At 35.5% G+C, this 21837-nt stretch overlaps 1 long non-coding RNA gene across 2 annotated transcripts; it reads right to left on the bottom strand.

Annotated features, from left to right (window-relative positions):
- Positions 1–1334: 1334 nt before the first annotated feature.
- Positions 1335–20666, bottom strand: LOC149785114 (uncharacterized). Of its 2 annotated transcripts, none has more exons than XR_016425366.1 (2): positions 20147–20666; positions 1335–1862 (listed from the first exon to the last, which is right to left on the bottom strand). It is a non-coding gene; the product is annotated as an uncharacterized LOC149785114 (long non-coding RNA). The 2 variants fall into 2 exon arrangements; XR_016425365.1 differs by lacking the exon at positions 1335–1862 and adding an exon at positions 10117–14716.
- Between the last annotated feature and the right edge of the window lie 1171 nt (positions 20667–21837).

Below are 21837 nucleotides of genomic sequence, written 5' to 3'. Positions count from 1 at the left end.
ATTCCTTTGCCATCGAGAAAACACGAGTTCTTGCAATACGACTCACACGGTTTATAGTCATCTGGACAGGGTAGATAATCTTCTGCGCTGAGTGGATTACTCTCTTCCGAACAGAAAGAAAGAAGTTTTGATGGAACGCGTCCATATATGAATTGCCCAAACGAACTTATATTGAAATCTTTAAGAAGAGAGATATTATAAAAGAAAAGGAGAGGACAACATATATCGAACTGATTCATCATAATGGCTAGCTTGACACAGATACTTTAAGGTTAAATTCGAGAAGAGAGTAGAGGAAGACGATGAGAAAGAACAAAAATATAAGGCCAGAAGCAAGACGCCATTATGATCGACAGGTGGAAGGACAGACCAAGGCCAACGAGTTTTGCTTAAGGCTCGCGGTTTCCGTGTCTGACATCCTAACTGAAACTAAATTTTAGCATGGTTTACATCATTTCGGTTTCATATCGTGAAGTGATACATGTTGTGTCGCATGCCACACGTACATTTTCTTGTGGCGACATTCTGAGTTAGTTGTTTACGTCGCAATATTACTCAGTTGTGATAGGATATTAAATTTATACAAACCATTGTGACCGTTTATTTCATTCTCTATCAAATTTCTGTAATTTCATTCTTCAACGGTTGTGATGTATCGGAGCACCTACCATCGATCTAATCGCCGCCTTTGAAAGAAAACGTTAACATCTCTACAATTGATATCAAGATTCCGGGATAATAAACGTTCATAATTAGTTTAAAACTACATTTTTGTCTTCGTGTCTTTTGTTTTGATGCATGTTGTCTCTTCATTTAGTCTAATACCAACAACATTTGATGTAATAATAACAGGAACACCAGTACCAAAATTGCGGTTGGATCTGTGATGCTTATCGTTGAAAGGTACCAATACAGCAGTTCTTCACATCCAGACGTCCAGATGTTCACAGTTTACAATGGCTGAAGGTGTTAATTGCCCTTCCATAACTAAATACAGTTTGTATGATCTTTTTAACAGGGTTCCATGTTTGAAATAAGACTACGTGTTCAAATAATGTATCAATTATTTCCAACTATAAGGTGTTTGTTATTTATTCCAAAATTACTTATTCTCATAAATCTAACAAGTGATTTCATTTCTAAAGTGAACTATCTACTTGGAGGATGGTCTAGAATAGTAGAATAAAGCCGACTGTATTTTACGTCTAAAATCAAAACAAAAAGTGTCAAGGAAAACACAACAGTCTTGCAAAGTATGTTTTTAAGACTATTTTGTATAAGTTTATTTTAATCAAGTTATATGTATTCCAAAAATATTTAACATCTCTAAGACGAATACGAACTTGTAAAATTGTAGACGCTTTATTGCATTCTCTTTCTGTAATCTGCATAATTTTAAGGGAACATCCGATATAGTTTTTCCTATCAGGACAATTTTACTTTTGATTATTTTGTCTGAAATTGATTTATCCACTGTAATAAAGCAGTTGCAGAATATTCAGCTCCATAATTATAACAAAGTAAAAGATGTGCATCATTTGTTCGTCATTATCATCCTGTGTTCCATGATTCAGGCATAGGACGTTTATCATCTATGCACTTCTATACTTTATTTGACAATTGCCATGATACCGGAGAAGAATCTTTGTTAACGAAAACAAAAGGAAAGCAGCCCTTTCTAGCTAAATATGTAAGAGACTTACTTGCAACTGTGAAGTTAATTTGACAACCATTCTATGACACTTGACAAGATAAATTTGCATTCTTTCGAATTGACTTTCAAAGACAATTTTTGCAGTGTATTATTAAGACTTTTGGTTATGAAACAATAAAAGTTCATATTACTCCAAACACAGAACTCCCTGAAATAAAAAGAGTATGTGATATTAGACTTGAATATGTAGAGATACATCAATATATTACTCCAAATATTTCCGAAATAATTCAATTTTCTATAATAATTTTGATATGAATCTAATAAATGCAAAATGCATACAATATAAATGCAATCTCCTTAATTGATCTAAGTAGACATGGGAAGAACAGGACCTACAACAAAAATGGAACTCTAGAGAATACACATATCTAAAATGTTTGTCTTGTTATCCACAATTTTTGTCTGCATTGCAATAGTGTGACAGTCATTTCCAGCAGGTGATGTTAACTTCTAAATTTTCATTTTTATTTACACTATAGTAAAGAGCTACTAAGTACACCATGACGAACAATAGTTACAGCATATGTGTAATAGTAATATACAGACCTAATTAGTACAGTTTTACTTAATGTCAGTGTGTGTAGCAATAATGTACATATATAATTAGTCTATTATTAAATTAGTAACAATGAATACTATTTAATAATTATATACATTGTCACATGCGATATGAAAAGAAAATGAAAATGGAAAATACTAATGTTTTCTTTGTTTACCATTTTATTTTGAGCAGGTTCAAATCTTGTATAAATGTTTCGAAATCATTTAAGTCATTGGGCATGCCATTGAATATTGTATGACACCCTTAGATACAAGTTTCGTTTTAAGTGTCCACCAGCCTTACTTGATATCAACATTTGTTATACTGCTATACATTTTATACTCCCAAAAGAGCCAGACATTTTACCGTGATAAGTCGGATAACGAGAAGATAGTTTTCCGATCCCGTACCACCAAAACACTTCATTGAGACAGAGGGATGAGAGTTCAAACGTAGCTGTTCCTTGGAACGATCACTCTTTTTGGCTACTTTAATTAGATAATTATCTTTCACTACCTCGGCATAATCGGAATGAAATACTTTCGTATTCATCTTTAGGAAGCAATGGCAATGTCGTATTTGACTATATATATACAAAGGAAACCAATGGTACATTTTAAACGACTGAATTAATTTATGCTCGTATTGTCGAAGAATCAGGTTATGACACCTAGTTTCTTTATATAATAATGCCTGAGCCAGACTCTCGGTAGCACCTATTACTAATATTTTTAAAGCTTCCAAATTTTCTTTTCTTCCATTGCTTCTTTTCCTTGTATATTACAAATATCCCAGATATAATCAGGATAGTAAAACACATTAAGTGTATAAGAGTTATACATTCTTTCCAAAAATAGTCGATCTAATCTATATTTTAAATTCTTCAGAATCTTAACTATTTCCAAAGTCATTTTAGCAAAATGCTTGACATGAGTATGCCATATGGCATTACAATACAATATAATAGCTATGTGCTTATGTTGGAATAGCTCTTGAATATCTTTACTGGACATCCGCAGTTTATGATGGTTATTTTAATTTTTTCTTTCCTATGATTATTGATACTGTTTTGTCTTGGTTTAAGGTCTTTTCCATCTAATTGGTTATGTTAATTAAGCTAACAAACTTGATAAGTAGTCTTGCATTATTAAGATGCTAGAAGAGCTGGATTATGGGTAAGATCTGTGCATGATAATGTAGGTTTCATTTATTTTATTGGCTAAGCTTTTGCCACTCTGAGACTGAATAGGTAAATAAGCATATATTATTATTGTTGTAAACATATGATATTATAAGCCCTGCACATATAATGTGATATATTGCATTTTGTTGGCTGGGCTAGTTACCTCACTCGGCCTAGAGATTATATTTCTCCTCCAGTTTCTGTAAAACTTGGTAAATGGGTTTATATTATCAACATTTTGGATGCCTTCAGATGTGAGCAAGAAACAATGCATATTGATTACCCCATTATCTTCAGACAGAATCGTATCAGACTGTCGCATATTGCATACAATTGACATGAAATAACTTTGTGAGAGGGGTGTGTTCTTACAAATAGTACATAAGCTTGCTAATTGAAATGGTTAACTGTGTAAGCCATGTGAACAATGTCAGGCCCATTGTGTCTGTTTCTTGATGGATCGCCATGAAACTAGGTTTATATTATGGTCGTTATTTCAAGATGTACATTTTGCAAATTCAGTTTATTTTCGCAATCTTTTATTATTGCCCATTTGGTCTTGTCGCATAATGCATGTTTATGACAAAACTAGTCATTCAATTTATGTTGCAAAATGTTTCTGGATCTCAGTGAATTTTGGTATTTTATGGTATCTCCTATATGTAGACATGTTAACAAATATTTGTGCTAACATAATTTTGTACGAGCTCATGCTTTTATTTTACCATCGCTGATTGTATATATGACAGAAACTTGTAAATGCAACTATTTTTACTGTTGCTGTTGGTGTGGGATTACAACCATTTTTCAGAACGTGATAGGTTTTACATGGTTAGCAGTTTAGGGAAAACCCCACGAAGAACCACCGACCCACGGGAAGATATTGACGAGCTTTCTTGCATACCCATGTTAGTACTTTTTCAGTTTGAAGTTGATTGCTGAAAATCTAAGAACATATGGTCCTCATCAGGAAAATGCATGTTGGCTAATCCATATACTCCTACCTAGACGTTTACCATTAGGCAAAGCATATTTTAATGTTGTCTTTCTATCTGGTTTCTGCACAATAACTTTAGCTGTCTACCATCTGTGCTGTAGTTATCAAACTTTGTAGATGACTTGCACTTTGGAAGAGTTCAATTGATGTATGTCGCGAAATAGCGAAGGTCAATGTCTCTGACTAAAAGAAGGAAAATGGTTTCTGCATAATGACTAGAGTTCTCAACCATCTTCAGTTTCCAGATTGTGTGTGAACTTACATGGTCACTGTCTGGTAGAAGAAAAATGGTTTCTGCACTATAACTTGAGTTATCCAAATCAACAGTTTTCTAAACTTTATATATAGCTTATACTTGGGGTAAGGAAGAACCCTATTAGTTTCGGTTACAAAAGTTGAGAGGTCCAGGTCACTATGGAATAAAATGGTTTCCGCACAATAACTGAACTTCTATACCATCTCTTGTTACCTTATACCTGGATGTATTGCAATGGTGTGAGGAAGAACCCTACTGAATTTAAAGTTAAAATGATCAAAGGGAAGGTCACTGACTTAAATAATGTAAGAAATGGGGTCTACACAATACCATTGGTTTTACGTAATATATCTCAGCCAAATGGTTTGGATTGTGTACACTTGGGGTAAGGAAGAAGACTTGATTTTGTGGACAAAAAGACAAAGATCACGACTGAAAGAAAAAATGGTTTCCAAACAATATCAGTTGTTACACATCACAGATCTGGCTCAAACTTTGTGGATGTCTTTTACTTTGTGTACGGATGAAGTCGGACAATTTTGGAGTCTAAAGGGCAAAGATCAATGTCTCTGAATGAAGCGAAATGGTTCATATACAACACAAGAAACCCACATATAACCATTTTGCTGTTTCTAAGAAATTAATGTTAAGATTGTAATACTATTAAAAATGTCAGTTTAAAACCTTTAGTTGAAAATCAGCCATAACATCAATATCAAAGTGTAAAATTCATAAAATGATATCGAAATGTAAATATTTTACAACCATTCATCAATTTAAATCCAATGAGTTGTCAGAATGTAAAATAAACCAGAGAAACAATTTGTGTAAAAATAATTTAAGCACTAAAATGTAGACAATATGCTAAACAATAAAAACAACAATAAAGCAGCAATCTGTTTCTCTCGTTTTTACATAAAGATTAGTTGAGAACATCACACAATAAAACTTTAACATTTAGAAATAATGAACACAACAAATTATCTTTATCATCAATTGTACAAATATAGCACTTCCACAAGAGTATTCATGGCATTGTATGTTTCACTAGATCGGATGGTTAACTAATGTCTGGCACTGTGCGAGTATTCTTATATCTGTTGCGTTTGTTGGCAAACCACTTTTTACCTGCTCGTTGGTTTTGCCACCAGCTTGTGCAATGGCTTCCTCCGTATCAGTTTGGATATAGATGTTCACAATTCCAGCATACCGTTCCTCCATCATTTTCACAATAGGACGAGAAAGTATTCGTCGTTGGCTAGGTATATAGGGCATATATCTCATGCTACTGCCACCTTTTCATCTTCAAGCAGTTTCAGTCTTTTCTCAAAAAGATCCATGAGTTAAGTGATTCACGATAGCTCTGAGAGAAAGTTACTTTCATTAAGTGATTTGAACCGATCTGTCTCAATCAGTGCAAACTGGTATTGAAAAACTCCCAACAGGCGATCACACTCCTGTAGATAAGACTTCTGTAACTATTTTGGATGTCACGCTCACGAGCATACATATCCTTTGCAAATTGTGGTGTGCAGGCGTCTAACATGGTCTTAGTTATATACCTAACATACATCTTGCATGCAGAATAGTACTACATCATGTAGATCCTTAAACAATGGGTTATTAAGAAGTGCAATGTCTGATGGTGCATAGAAGTCCAGTCAAAGATGTGTTTTGTTTCGTTAGTTAATTCGACTTGTCAGCACTGGAAGAATAAGACTAGTCATTGCTGGACTGACTGGAAGAGCATCTTGGATTGGTTGTTAACTTTAAATGGCAATGAACTTCGGTTGGGATTGTCATCAGAAACATAATTCATTATCAGCACGGTTTGATAATGGATTTTGTTTGTTCTGAAAAGTCCATACTGTGGCAGCCAGTCAGTGAAATCCTTCCAGACTGACAATATCTCCTTATTGTCAGAAGATGCCGAGTCTGCAATGTTGAAGGTTGGAAAAGTTGCCATCGTTACAATAAGTTAGAAATGAAATTGCATAAAAGATCCAATGAGAAGATTCCAATTGTTTAGCAGGTAACAGAATGTTGTCAGATAATTATATACAAGTTTGTCCAACTGAATTGCTTTGTAGCACTATCTCGACTTCCTTTATTGGTGTGGTCCGCCTCAGAATTACATCATTTGGCGAACCCCCTAGTTCCTAAAATGAAAGGATTTTATGTGTTTTATTCCTTTTTATATAAGTATGTTGTTTTTATTTTTCAAAATTCATTTGGATAAGTTTTGATGGGGTTCACACATCGCCCTACTCTAGTGTCTCAATGCTCCATTGCTCTTGCTGGTTTTTTAATTTACATAAGTGATCTAGGCCAGTGGATCAATATTGACCGGTGTATGCTATATGTATGGTTCTATATTGTTTGATTGCTTTTATTCTTGTTTTTGTTCGGACTGGCTTTGCGAAATCAAATCTTTTCGAGTTGTTATTAGTTCTTTTTTTATAGTATAGAAGCATTTTAGTGTGGGAAAGCAATAGGTTGTAGAATAGTCGCAATTGTTACATTTTAGAAATATTGTGGATAGAAGCAGTAGTATTTGTGTTTATGTATGTGTACTTGTCAAGAGTGCAGCCTTACAAGCACCTCTATTTTACGGAACAAATTCTGTCTTATTATGGTATGGGAAGAAGAATTTTTTTAAAAACAGTTTAAATGTATTTTTATCTTATTCATTTTTGATTATATTTTAGAAATTAGAATTTGGTATTCAAAATTATCCCCTCTTTATTTTCACAATAATGTTAATATACCCTATTAGGTCATTGTATATGTTCTTTTCCTCAATATTTTTGTAAATAATAACTGCATAGCATTAAAAGTTCCATATATACTTATAATTTTGTTCTTTTATGGTTTGTCTCTGTATCCTCCTTTGGGCATTTTAATATTAGATGCTCTTTTGAGTCAGTATGGTTATTACATAGCCTGCATTGTGGTATTATGTTAATTATATGTATATTAAAAGCCGCCTTGCAGTTTGCTGTAGTATTTATGTGTGCTATGAGAGTGGCCTAACTCAATTGGGCTAAGTTTTAATCACCGTCATTGGCTGGTGAACAATTTGACAATTCAGTTAAACATCTGATTGCGATGCCTTTTTTGTTTGTTGCAAGAACACTAAACTGAATTCTTAAAATAGCTTTCATCTATTTGGCTGTGTTAATTAAACTAACTTTACCAACAGTGTAGAAAATGCATTTATTTTATTAAAAAAAGAGATGGGTCTCCAAATGGTTTGTCGTTGAATCCTGCTTGCTGGGAGGAAATTAAGATGAAAGGCCAGTGATTATCCCTCCTGATAAGTGTTCACATTAAATCAGTTGTCTATTTTGTTCAGTTAACAATATGTGCGGAAAACTTATTGTTCAAGATTTTGCTCCCTAAGTGAACCCAGGCTTGGTTAGATTGTTCAGTAGCCAATGACAGTGATTAAAATTTATTCTAATGTAGTTAGGCCACTCTCATATCACCGATAAATACTACAGCAATTTGCAGGTTATTCAGTTTAAGAAGTCGGTGCTTAATGCCTTTCTGAAAAATCTGAAATCTATGCGACACAAGTTTTCAATCATGACGGAAACTAACCAAGCAAGTGGAAGTGAATTGAATTGTAAGTGTTATTCAGAATCACAATTGTGTAGCGATAGACCCGTTTTCTCAATTGGATTACTATTCATAAAGTTCAAAAGGTATATCATTGTTTATCAATATCTGTGATTAATAATTTACAATTTTTAATGTTTTTCTATTGTTTTAGCACTTTTTTGCTAAACGATAGGAAATGTTTTCTTAATTACATCACTGAATAGTGGGTAGTCCTCACGCTCTGAGATGGCCACTATTCCAAGCAGCCTACAGGGAAGGAACATACATTATTCTGCCACTGATCTAAAAGAAGCGAACAAGGGAGGAGGATGCTCCTAGCATACAGATCTCCAGGGTGCCAAGTACTGGGTTTAACCAGCTTCACAGAAGCAGAAAGACCAAGAGTTGCATAAATCCTGCAATATTTGATAACGAGGGGAACCAAGACAGAATATCCAAGGCCTGCAAAACGGTGGCAGAGGTCAATATTTCCTATTCGCCAAAGGGGATATACCCATATATAAGAACAATCAGACAATAGAGATCGAACAAAAAGGGGTAAAGATATATGCCCCACCACAACTAAAATCCCAAGGGAAAACCACTGTTCCATGTTTTGTAATATAAGAGTTGAATTTTTAAAGTCAAAGCTCCCATGAAAACCAAAACATAATAGATGAATCACCAGTACAAATACAGAAGGACAATTCAACTCCCATAGTACCAACCAAGTGGAAAAGAGCATCTTTCACCCCGGGACCCCCTCAACAGTCCGACATTACAGAGTATATAATGGAATCTAGAAACCTTCGAAGGATCAGGAACATGAGAGAAGAGCAATTTCCTTGCCCAGAGAGAAGAAGAAAAAATAAGCATAGAAGAATACCGAGCAAAGAGGACTACCCACTCAATTTTAACTTCAATTGCCTTTTATTTTATGGAACATTTTTGAATATCTTCAATTTATTAAGTAAAGGAAACTTGACAACTTTGTATAGCCATGATGGAGGGTATAACCCTGGATATCTTTACTAAACAATTGGAATTACAAATAAAGTAGTAACTATCATAAAGCAATAAAAAGTATGACAATTCTGTTACAAGAAAAACACAGAATGCCTGAGCATGTGGTGAGGAAATTGGAGGAATGCCTGGACGCATTAGTCCTCACCAGCAACCACCCGACATAGCAGTTCCGGGTTGGCAACAGTTGTTTGGCGTTCCGCCAAGGGATTAAACATTTAAAATTTAAGAACCCCAAATGAATTACAAGGTCGATTAGATCACATTAAACTGAACAAGTGGAATATATTCAATATATATATGTACCATCCGGAGGTACAAGTCCTAAAAAGTAAACTTCGTAATTAATGCAAACCATTACATTCAACACTGTTACAGATCTTTGTATCATAGGTGGAAATGTTAACTGGATCCAAACCAAACCAGATAAAGGTGAACTCTATGAATCTCACCTTCTAAACGATGAGTACGTAAATACCATTCTTACTCACCTGAATAGTTTTAAAACTAAATATGTAGAAAATATAAAGTAGATTGGGAAATATTAAAAGATGAGGTTAAGAGAATAAGTATTTTAGCAGAACTAAATATATAAACAACGGATTGAAATTAAGGCAGACTGAACCGCTAAACAAGAGAATGAGACATTAAATAATAGGAGGAAAGAGAAAAAATAATCAACTCAAGGTATCAAAACTAGAGCAGGAAAACATTGGCATATATATAGAGCAGGAAAACATTGGTGTGTGTGTATATATATATAAACAAGAGGACTGTAAAGAATAGAAATGAAACGGAAGCTACAAAAAATTTAATCAATTCGTTTTAACAACATAACTTGCAAGGATAAAAAGACATTAAAATGGATTAAAAACTATTACGCAAATATATATCAAACTAAAAATATTACTGCTAATATTATAAGTAGCTATTTACAGCAAACTAAATATAAACAAATATCCAAAAATTAATGTGAAAAATTAGACAAGTTTATTACAGTTGATGAAATCTTAAAAGCTATAAAAAGTCTCGAAAAACAATTCTCCAGGGACGGATGGTATTACATCGATCTTTTATATTAAATTTAAAAATGAACTAGATTTTTTTAAAAATAGCTCTATAACAATTATTAAATGGGGAAATGCCAAAAATCCCGAGGGAGGGAATCATTACATTATTATATTTAGGGAATGGGGAAAATTAAGAAATACAAAACTGGAAACCTATAACTTTATTAAAAAATGATTATATAATATGAAGATTATAACCAATAGAATAAGGAATTGCTTAAATTCAATAATAGATATAAATCAAAGTTGTAGAGGGGTAAGAAGGAAACTTTTAGATACATTATCAATATCCGCTATAATGGAATATTTAAGAATAAAAGTTGAAAAGGGAGTTGTGGTTCTATTCAATCAAGACTTATTCGAAGTACGACTTCATTTGTAAAGCCTTCGAAACGTGGATTGGTAGAAATATAAATTGTATTAAAGCCATGTATGTTATTATGTCAAAATAAATTAATGGAGCACTTACAGAGGATATAAAAATAGAAAGACCAGTTAGACAGGGCTGTCCTTTATGTTGCTATATGTAATGGCAATAGAATCCTTGGATATAAATATCAACCAAAACACATATTCAAGGAATCCAAATAACTTTGAAAACCGATTTTAAAACTATACTAAATTGCAGATGACTGTACAAACTTTACCAGAGATGAAATATTCCTTCAAACATTTACAGTATGAATCCCAACAATTTGGAAAAACCTCTGGTTCCGCAATTAATCATGATAAAGCAGATTTTATTAATAGAAAACTGGAGGGGCAACCATTCTGGTCTTCCCCCAAACTTGATTAAATATCATGAAAAAGTACTAGGAATAATTTACGGAATTAACTCTACTTTCAAAAGCTGCAGTGAGTTACTACAGTGAGTTACTAATAGGGATAGAAGAGCAGATTGAAACTTATGGACCGTATACAGGTCGCTAATACCATATGTATATCCAATTAGATTACATAATGAATTCGGTGCAACTCGCAGAAGCCATGATTGGCAACATTTAACAAAAATATTGAGCTATGTTTGGAACAATAATATCCATTACTTGAAGAAAAAACATATGCAGACCTAAAGAAAAAGGAGGGTTAGCCCTGCCCAACATTAGTAATAAAAAAAGCCATTGTTTCGCATAGGTTTAGTCAACTAAATAGCTCTCCCAAGTTGCCATGGGAAGCAACAAGTATTTATACGATTATTATATATATGCCGTTTTCATAATTAAATTTATAAAAATACACTAACTAAATTATTAAAAGCCTGGATCATGTAGAAGAGTCTGAACTCGTATTTAGAGAGATAACCCAAGAGTATGGGACAGGAGGAGGATTATATATGCAACCTTGAACGATATAGCTTCCTAGGATAAACAGTAAATTGGAATTCGTTACCCTGATTTAATCTGGACGTCCATTTGGAAAAATTGGACAGGTATAGGAGGATCATCCTCCGCACAGGGAAGAAGTTGCTTTTAATATATATTTAGTTTTAATATATATTTAGTAAACATTTTACCAAAATGTAGATTGTACGGGAACTCAAAGATCCTAAAACTTATTTAATCACTATAATCACTATATGTTAAAAAAATCAAAAGACTGGTGTTAAAAGATAAAATTAAGGGTAAGTATGGAGTAATAGAAAATAAACTACTACTTTACACAATTCTATTGCTAAAGAAATCTATAAAGATTGAATTCTATACATTAACTCAAATCATGAAAACACGAAGAGTGAAGAAAAGACTTCCGTATTTTAATTCATAGATTATTTCAATTATTTATTATTTAATTGCTAACTTTTAAAGAATGGTCCCGGGATCCATTTTTAACAGGATTATGGCCTTGCTGAGAGTAAGGAGAATATAAATGGTACGACGCCTAAGCTACGCGACTCCTGTGTACTAGGTAGTACGGGTCGTACCTGATCACCCTAAAGGCAAGGCCAGAAATAACATTACAAACACAGAAACTATATTATGCACGACATACACACAGAAACTATTATGCACGACATATACATACACAATAATACAAATGCACACACGTATGCTCAACATGCTAATTCTACTAGTATTCCTATCTATCAACCCTCTTACATAGCACACGCACTAAAATATACCAGGTTCTACAGACCGGGAAGCACTGTACAGACGACAATCGCGTCACAATCGAACTTCTCTAGTTACTATTGAATCAATAAATATCTGACAACTCTTTGAATTTGAACCATATATAGCCAGTCTTTACAACTAAACAAGATAGCATACAAACAAATAGAACATCCACATAGCACATGTAGGATACAGCTGTTAACTGGCAAGGAACACTGCTTGTTAAATAAAATCCAAGACCAGCTAGGGCTGAGGAGTAATTATTCACTAGAATAGGGAAGGTGAACAAACCCTAGGTATGAATGAATAAAACTTAAATTCTCATAAAATCAACACAAATACACATACACGGAGGGGGAAACAATAAAATCCTTTAATCTTTCAGCGCTAGGTGATCCGTCAAATGATGTAAACTCAGACGGACCACACCAATAAGAAAAATCTGAAATCAAGATAGTGCTACAAAAAATCAGTTGGACATAAATGTATAACATTCTGACAATACAGTTACCTGTTAAAGAATTGGAATATTCTCATTGGAGTTTTCATACTTTCATTTTATTGTAACCAAAGCAACCTTTCCATGCCTCACCTTTGGATAGACTCTTAACATCTTCCGACATTGAGGATAAATTATCACAATCTGGAAGGAATGTACTGACCGATCTTGTTGCTGCCACAGTTCGCACTGATTAAAAATGAACAGGCTCATGTCTCAACTTTTCAAACCGTGCTGAATATGAAGTACATGTTCCTGATAATTCCAACCCATGTTCATCATTTAAAGTCTCCAACCAATTCAAGATACTCTTCTAGTCCAGGCATGATTCATCTAGTTCTAGCAGTGCTGATTAAAAACAAACTCGTGTATCAACTTTTCAAACCGTGCTGAATATAAAGTACATGTTTCTGATAATTCCAACCCAAGTTCATCATTTAATGTTTCCAACCAATTCAAGATACTCTTCTAGTCCAGCCATGATTAATCTAGTTCAAGCAGTACTGACAAGTCTAACAAACGAACAACACAAAAAAAACCCCAAGACATATGACTCAGATTTAGAGGCATGTGACTGACTACCTGGGCCATATAACGACAGCAAAGGGAATGAGCTGAATTCATCAACAGTGAGATCTCCCCCATCTTTGGTCTCTGCATCGACCAATTCTATCTGCCAAAGTCAAGAAAACACATCTTTGGACTTCATGCACCATCAGACATTGCACTTTTAAAAAAAAACATTGTTTAAGGACCGACAAAATATACTACTGGATGAATGCAAGATGGATGTTAGGTGTATGCCTAAGAGGGTCTAACAGGGTGTTAGACGCATGCACACCACAATTTACAATGGATACATATGCTCGCGAGCGTGCCCTTCAAAAGATATTTGCAATGGATATCAATGACTGATATATTACTGGATGAATATTATACCAAAGACCCTGATAGACGCATAGACGCATGCACACCCCACTTTGCAATGGATAGCAATGTCTATGACCTATTGGAACATATAACGACAGGAAAAGTGACTCAGCCGAATTTATCAATAGTGAGATTTCCCCCATCTTTGGATTCTGCATCGACCACTTTGCGAAAGTTAACACACCTTTGACTAGACTTCTCCATTCCCCATCAGGCATGGCACTTCTAAAACGCCCAATCTTAAAGGACTTGCAAGATATATTACTGGATGAATGTTATACCCAAGACCCTGATAGACACATGCATGCCACAATTTGCAATGGATAGCAATGACTTTCACTTATTGGACCATATAACGACAGCAAACGTGGCTAAGCTGAATTTATCAACAGTGAGATTTTCCCCATCTTTGGATTCTGCATCAACCACTTTGCGAAGGTTAACACACACCTTTGACTAGACTTCTCCATTCCCCATCAGACATTGCACTTCTAAAAAGCCCAATGTTTAAGGACTTGCAAGATATATTACTGGATGAATGTTATACCCAAGACCCTGATAGACACATGCATGCCACAATTTGCAATGGATATCAATGACTCTGGACTTCCTGTGCCATATAACGACAGCAAAGGGACTGAGCTGAATTCATCAACAGTGAGATCTCCCCCATCTTTGGTCTCTGCATCTACTCCTATCTGCCAAAGTCGAGAAAACGTATCTTTCACTGGACTTTTCCATTCCTCATCAGGCATGGTACTTCTGAATAATCCATTGTTTAAGGACCTACAAAATATACTACTAGATGAATGCAAGATGAATGTTAGGTATATAACTAAGACCATGTTAGACGCATGTACACCAGAATTTACAATGGATATATATGCTCGTAAGCATGCCTTTCAAAAAGACATTTGGACATATATAGAAGTCTTATCCACAGGAGAGTGATCAACTGTCGAGATAATTTCATTTTGCACTGGTTGAGATTAAAGGTTGACCTGCACAAAATCCTCGATTGTTGAGAAAAGCGGAAACTACTTGATGAAGATGAAAAAGGTGGCAGTAGCAAGATATATGCCATATATACCTAGCAAACGACCAACAATTTCTCGTCGTGCTGTGAAAATGGAGGAATGGTATGCCACGAATTTTGAGCATCCATATCCAAACTCTTGCTGTGGAAGCCATTGCACAAGCTGGTGTCATAACCAACGAGCAGGTAAAGTGGTTTGCGAACAAACGCAACAGATGTAAGAACACTCGCACAGTGTCAGACATTAGTCAACAACCATCCGATCTATTGAAACAGACTGACATGAATACTCTTGTCGCACATCTATGTTTATACAATTGATAAAGAATTTGTTTTGCTCGTTATTTTTAAATGTTCTATTTTGTGATGTTCTCAACTACTCTGAACAGAAGACCAAGTATTAGATTTATATACTTCAAATATTTAATCATTTTAACATTAACCATCCATTTCAAACTGCACACATAGCTACTACCCGCAATAATATTTGAATGTTTCAAGTCTGTCTTTAATGTTCTACACTACTAAAGGAGGATCAGACGGACACGCAGAAAGACAATCACCACCTTTCTAAAAGATGCATGAGGATCAAAGTTACCTACTTTTGCAAACTTAATACATTGTAGAATCCTCAACGATGATTATTAAATTATTTCAAACAATCTCAAACCTTTGAGAAACATCTGGTTGACTAAGTACACATTTTATGAAACATCTTGTGAAATTGAATCTAATGATATAACTAACAATCACAGTATTACGTCAACATAACCTTTTTTTTAAAAAAATTCAATATCATGTACACCTTTATAAAATCTATAAACAATACAAGATGTAGCTAAACTATTTTCAAACAACCCTACTAATATGTTCCAATTTTCATTCAATTTTTCATACAATCTACATTTTCTCTTAAATTTCCACGACTATTTAAGAAAATAGTGTGAGGTACAAATACAAATGTTGGTAAACAAGAAACTTTCAGACGATAATGTTAAGAAACTGAATTATAATCAATACTGGACAGCAACAAGGTTTTACAAATATTCATCCTCTTTCCAAGAACAAATTTAAATTTTGCAAACAGAAACTAATCCCATTCTTCGGAAATATTGCAAGTATTCTGATTGTTTAAAAATATACATGTCGGAAAAATGTCTCTTCAAATATAGAAATATATTCTTCAAGGTAACTTATTTGCACTTGGTGACTTTAAAATAAAGCATTTTCAGATTTTTGTAATACGATTTGTTTAAAGTCACAATAGTGCAGAAAAGAATTTTATGAATTTGAAAGATCGTGAAAATAATTAAATGTGTCAACTTCTAAGCTGAAATAATTCACAAAAATCTAGATTTTGTAAAGATTCGATTAGATAATTGATAAATAAACGAGAAAATGAATTTTTTGAGGGCCCACTTTTGAGACTTTTAGGTCACGAACCGTTACGCAAAGCCTACGTGACCACAAGAACGGACATGTTATCGTCCAGTGGGCGGGTTACGAGTCATGTAATTGTAATTTAAATATCAAACAAACGAAAATGGCGGACACACGAGAGTGGATTCCATTCATTTCCCGGACGCCGAGCAGATCAGACCTGGTCGTGTAACTCGTAAGAAGTGTCGGACCCAAAAGTCCGAAAGTTTTTGCTGGAAGTGTTTGGTTCATCAAGGTACACTAACCATCTAATCAACCAGAAACAAACAACAAAATAGATTTGCAGCCCGCCCAGCAGTTTCGACCTGCAGATGTGGCCCAGCAGCCCGACCTGCAGAAGTGGACCACCAACCCGCATACCAGCCCGCAAGCAGTTTCGACATACAGAAGAGGCCTAGCTGCCAGTCTAGCGGATATCCAAAAATACGTCAACACCGCCATTTTTTTCAAATCGGTTCAGGGAGGGAATCAAAAGGTAAATTTGATACATTTGGCAATAAACCTTCGGGTGCTCAACTATTTGTGCTGTTTGGAAATTTATACCCTCTATTTCATACTCCTTTTGCTCAACAACTATCATTATTTTATACCGAACCAACTTAGTAGTAATAGTTGACAGACTACCAATCCACGACCAAGTTATATTTATTCAGATCTTGGCGCACTATTTCAAAAATGTCACGAGTGACTAGGTCCCAAGTCAGGATAAATACCAATATATATAGTCAGGAAAACAACATCCTCAATATGGCTAACAAGCTCAACATTTCAAGTAGCAATGACAGTAGAAACAAGTCAATGCCGAATGTCAACCCGGATAGCCCCTTTAACTTTCATACCATCTTTGGACAATTTACATCCAGTCCCACTTCATGCTTAATTATTCAACGACCATTTGACGTGATCTCGCACATACGATGTGGCGGATCATGCAACTTCATACAGCTACTACGCCAGACCATGACAAATTTTCTGAAATAGAAGGGATTATCAAATACTTTCAAATGCCAACACCCATACAATACAGCCCAAGATTGACTAGTCGGGGCACACCAGCAAATGTCACATCCCAAACATCCGCACCACCTTTGAGCAGCCTAGAAATGCTAAACTTGTCCATAAACACAAAAAAGAAAAAAACATCAACATTACTTTCAATTATAACTCAGTGTGGACCATAGAAGGAGCATCAGAAATATTCACCCCTCTTACCCTAGATATCGGATCACCAAACAAAATGGGATAGAAAACACTTCCCGACTTACCAGAATGACCAGACTTGCCAGAACTCCAAACACCAGCACGATTTTCTCACTCAACTGAACCACTTACTCTCGCCCTTTATTCAACGTACAACCCACTCATCACCTACTATTCTATCCACATTAGAACTAGAATAGGTGATCAATATTCAGAGTAATGTGTATTAGAAAATGGCATCCCCCAAGGAAGTGTATTAAGCCCGACCATATTTAATATCATGAAGAAAAAAACCTAGAACGCTCTGTCGACCTCCCGAAAAATCGATCTATCGTAATTCGCTGAACTGCAAGCTAACTTAACCAAGATTGGCAAATGGGCTGACATGACAGGTGGGGGTAAAACTATCAAAAGCAAAGACTGGAATACTATTTACCCCCCCCCCCCCCCCACACACACACACAGGTACACTATATAACCCCCAACCCCATACATACAAGGCAAAGCCATCAAATTTGAAAATGTAGAAAAAAATGTAGGTATGTATTTCGACCAGCACCTGTCACAGAAAGATCACTGAACTAATATGCAAATGTAACGGAGACCTAAACCTCCTGAAAAACAAAAGGTCTAAACTGGGTGCAGACAACACTCTTGCAGGGCCGTAATTAGGTCCAGGCTGGATTATGGATGCCAGATCTACGTTTTTTGCCAAGCCATCACACTCCCCTCAACCGCCTCGACATACTCCAAGCTAAAGCGTTGCGAATATGTACAGGCACACTTTAAAAACACCTCCAGAGAAGAACTCTGGATTCTTACAGGCGAAACATCCTTAACATTGAGAAGAGAATTAATGCTAGATATGCAGCTTGAATTTTCATCCACAAACCCAGCCATCCCACAAGGGACATCATTAACAAATGCAACATCCCATTTAGCCAGAGACTCGTCCCTACTAACCTTCCGGAAAAAAGATCACACATTATATAATGAATTACAAACCGACTGTCTTCATGCAGAACCCACAAAATACCCAGACCCCACACCATGGACAAGCAATAAAATCAAATAAACACCTCAGCAACAACTTTCGGCTCCAAAGAACAACCATTAGAAATAAGATCAAAGATCTTGACTATACTTGACAGTTCTTATAAGGATTTCGTCAAAATATGCACAGACGGATCAAAATCAAACAACCCACACAGAACTGCTGCAGCCCTCACTATCCCGAGTCAAATAAGGAAATAGGAAGCAGACTCCCGGTTAATTGTTCAATATAAACAGCAGAATAATTTTCGGCCATATATAAAGCTTTGAAGATAGCATACCAACATAAATTCCGGAAAACATTACTCAGCGATTCACTTAGTTTACTAAAAAAAAAGAGGCTTGGAAACAAGCAATTCAAAAGGGCGTGAAAACCTCCTAAAGAAACTTGTTACTTAATATGAAGAAACAAATCCAAATTGTAGAATTCATGTAGATCCCATCCCATATCAACATCCCAGGCAATAACAGGGCCGACAAGCAGCAAAGAACCAACTCAGCGAAACAAAACCGGTCCTAATCTATTACAGTGTCACAGAATTATACAGCATGATATAAACAAATCGCCTCTAAATGGCAAACCGAATGGGATACATGCCCCATGTTCTAGATTCATAAAACAGTCGCAATATCAAAGTACCGTCAATAAACAATCATAATCAACGGAACATAAACCGAATCAAAACAGGAAAATCTGTACCTGCAGGTAGTATGGGGAAATATGTACTGGCTAATCGAGGAAATGGAGCACAATGCCCCAATTGCATTGACGATGAAGACCTCCGGCATTTATTCAACATATGCCCGAGATAAAGAGAACAAAGGAAAAAGACTAGCACGCTCAAGAAAATCGGCTCTTCATGTACCTACCCCGAATTACTATACCAAAATAATCATAACCCCAACCAAACTAAGGCCATATTAATCTTCCTCGGAGATTAATAAAACTGGCAAGATCTAAACCTGCACATTATATTTAGACCGGTTTGACAAGTCATTTCAAAAACTGACTATACCCTAGATACCTACAAAGTAACCATCTTATTCAGCCCTAACACCCAACTGCTAGTTTCAATTATTGACATCGTCGTCTTCACTACACATTCATTGCATACAAGCAACTCATTTTCAAAACGTACACTATGGGCCACACGTCAACAGCAAAGTATGATTGGCTCAAAAGGTTATACTTAACATCCGTGAATTACAGAACCGTTTCACTATGTAGACTGTACCCAGGCAAAAATAGGTAATAACATGATCGCATCATGTTAAAAATCATTTGAATGTGCTAAATTAATAAGACTATACATTAAAGTAAAACATTTGAGTCAATCATGTTTAGCCGTTGACGTGTGTGCCCATAATATACATGTTTTTAAAATGAGAGTCACTTGTATGCAGTGTATGTGTAGTGAAGAAGACAATGCCTAATTCTACCATGGAACAGGATTCCTAAAGTTGAGCGAGTTAAAGTAAAAACTTACTTTTGCATCTACCACTGTTCTGTAAGTAAAGGGATGTATCGTAGAGTCGCAAACATGGTACATGTAACTCTTCAACGGTTGTCAACTGAGCTCGATGTTTTCCCAGCAGGCTAAATTCACAATGTTTGCACGTTCCGGATGCCGTAACTTCAGTTCGTTACAGCGCAGAAACGTCAATGGTGGCTTGATTAATAGAAAAATAACTCATTAGTAAAATAAGCCATAGAGTATGGTCGTGTAGCTTTAAAGATGGAAATAGCAAAGGTAAATAGAGATTCATGGGTGGAACCAAATATTTGGAAGTTACGTACCTTCTCTTATATACTACGATAGAGAGGGTCCAATGTCCGGACGGGTCATGGGGGTAATCTAAGGTATTTGTTCTACACCGATTTTTTTCTCCTTCAGATTATTTTTATCTCAGCACCTGTGGAACAAATAACACATGTTTCAAGTTGAACTGTTCATAGGGTTTTCTATATCTTCAGGTAGAACTCATCCAGGATTCAGCCAATGTGGGTAGCTTCTCGTGGGTCGGTGGTTCTTTCTGGGGTTTTCCCGAGTTCTTCCTCCACCATTAATACTGGCCGCCATGTATTATCGTGTGCTAAAAATGGCGTTAAACCCTACAACAACAACAACTACAATTTTTATCTCATGCTTACAATAGGCTGGATGATACGATTTTAATGTACATCTTTCAACCACTAGTAAATTTATTCTAAAGCATTGCATTGACTACAATTACAAAAGTATCTCTCGTCTTTATAGGAAAATATGTAGTGCTACCAGAATACATGACTGGCAGGCTATGGGTCCGGGCTGCAATCAGGTTTTATTGATGTGAAATTTTAGATCTGCTATGTATTCTTGCTAAAATGAGGTATTTCAGGTGTTTAACACAAAACACAAAGAAACAGATTGAAAATATAAATTTTAATACAAATGAATATTGAATACATTTTTAGTTACGAAGTTGCAAAGAATGTAGCAAAAGGTGAACCCAAGCATACCGAACCGATGGCCAGTACAGCTTCATTCACATCAAGACCTGGCCAAGTGATTTTGCAACATACAGAGAGAATGAAGATACCTTCAGTCTCTGAAGTATTTGTTAATAAATCAGGAAGGTAAAAAATGCAATTTCTTTGCAGATTTTTTGGAGGGTCTTACAATTTTCATTCTACTGAAAACAATGATGTAACAAATGCAATGCTGATAAAGAGGACATTAAAATTGTGCCAGCAGGTAGAGTTCCCACTTTATATATTTCTTAGTTTTAAAAAAAAATAATCTTGAGTTTCACTTTCTTATTAGTGGGGTGGGGTACCTCAACTGTCACCCGATGCATGGAAAAAAATGCGTAATTTGAACCGTCACTGTTTTTGTTAGGCAAACTGTTTTTGATCCCCACTCAATACTTAAGAGCACCAGCGATTTTATATTTTGAAATTATGTCTACATAACCCATATCCTTTCTTTATGCAGTTTTCCATTTATACCAATGCCCCACGTGCAGTTCATGCTAACACCCTCTTCCAAATCTATCCCCCTAGCCGGTCAGTCTACCCTTGCAAGGAAAAGATTTTTTGTTGTAGTTGTAGGGTTTAACGCCATTTTTCAGCACACGTTAGGCTACACATGGCGGCCAGTATTAATGGTGGAGGAAGAACTCGGGGAAAATCCCGGAA

Source organism: Sinohyriopsis cumingii, chromosome 13 (assembly GCF_028554795.1).
Source record: "Sinohyriopsis cumingii isolate HCF-2022 chromosome 13, ASM2855479v2, whole genome shotgun sequence".
Lineage (NCBI taxonomy): Eukaryota > Metazoa > Mollusca > Bivalvia > Unionida > Unionidae > Sinohyriopsis > Sinohyriopsis cumingii.
Note: the sequence above shows the minus strand (reverse complement) of the source record. Positions and strands in the feature narration are given on the sequence as shown.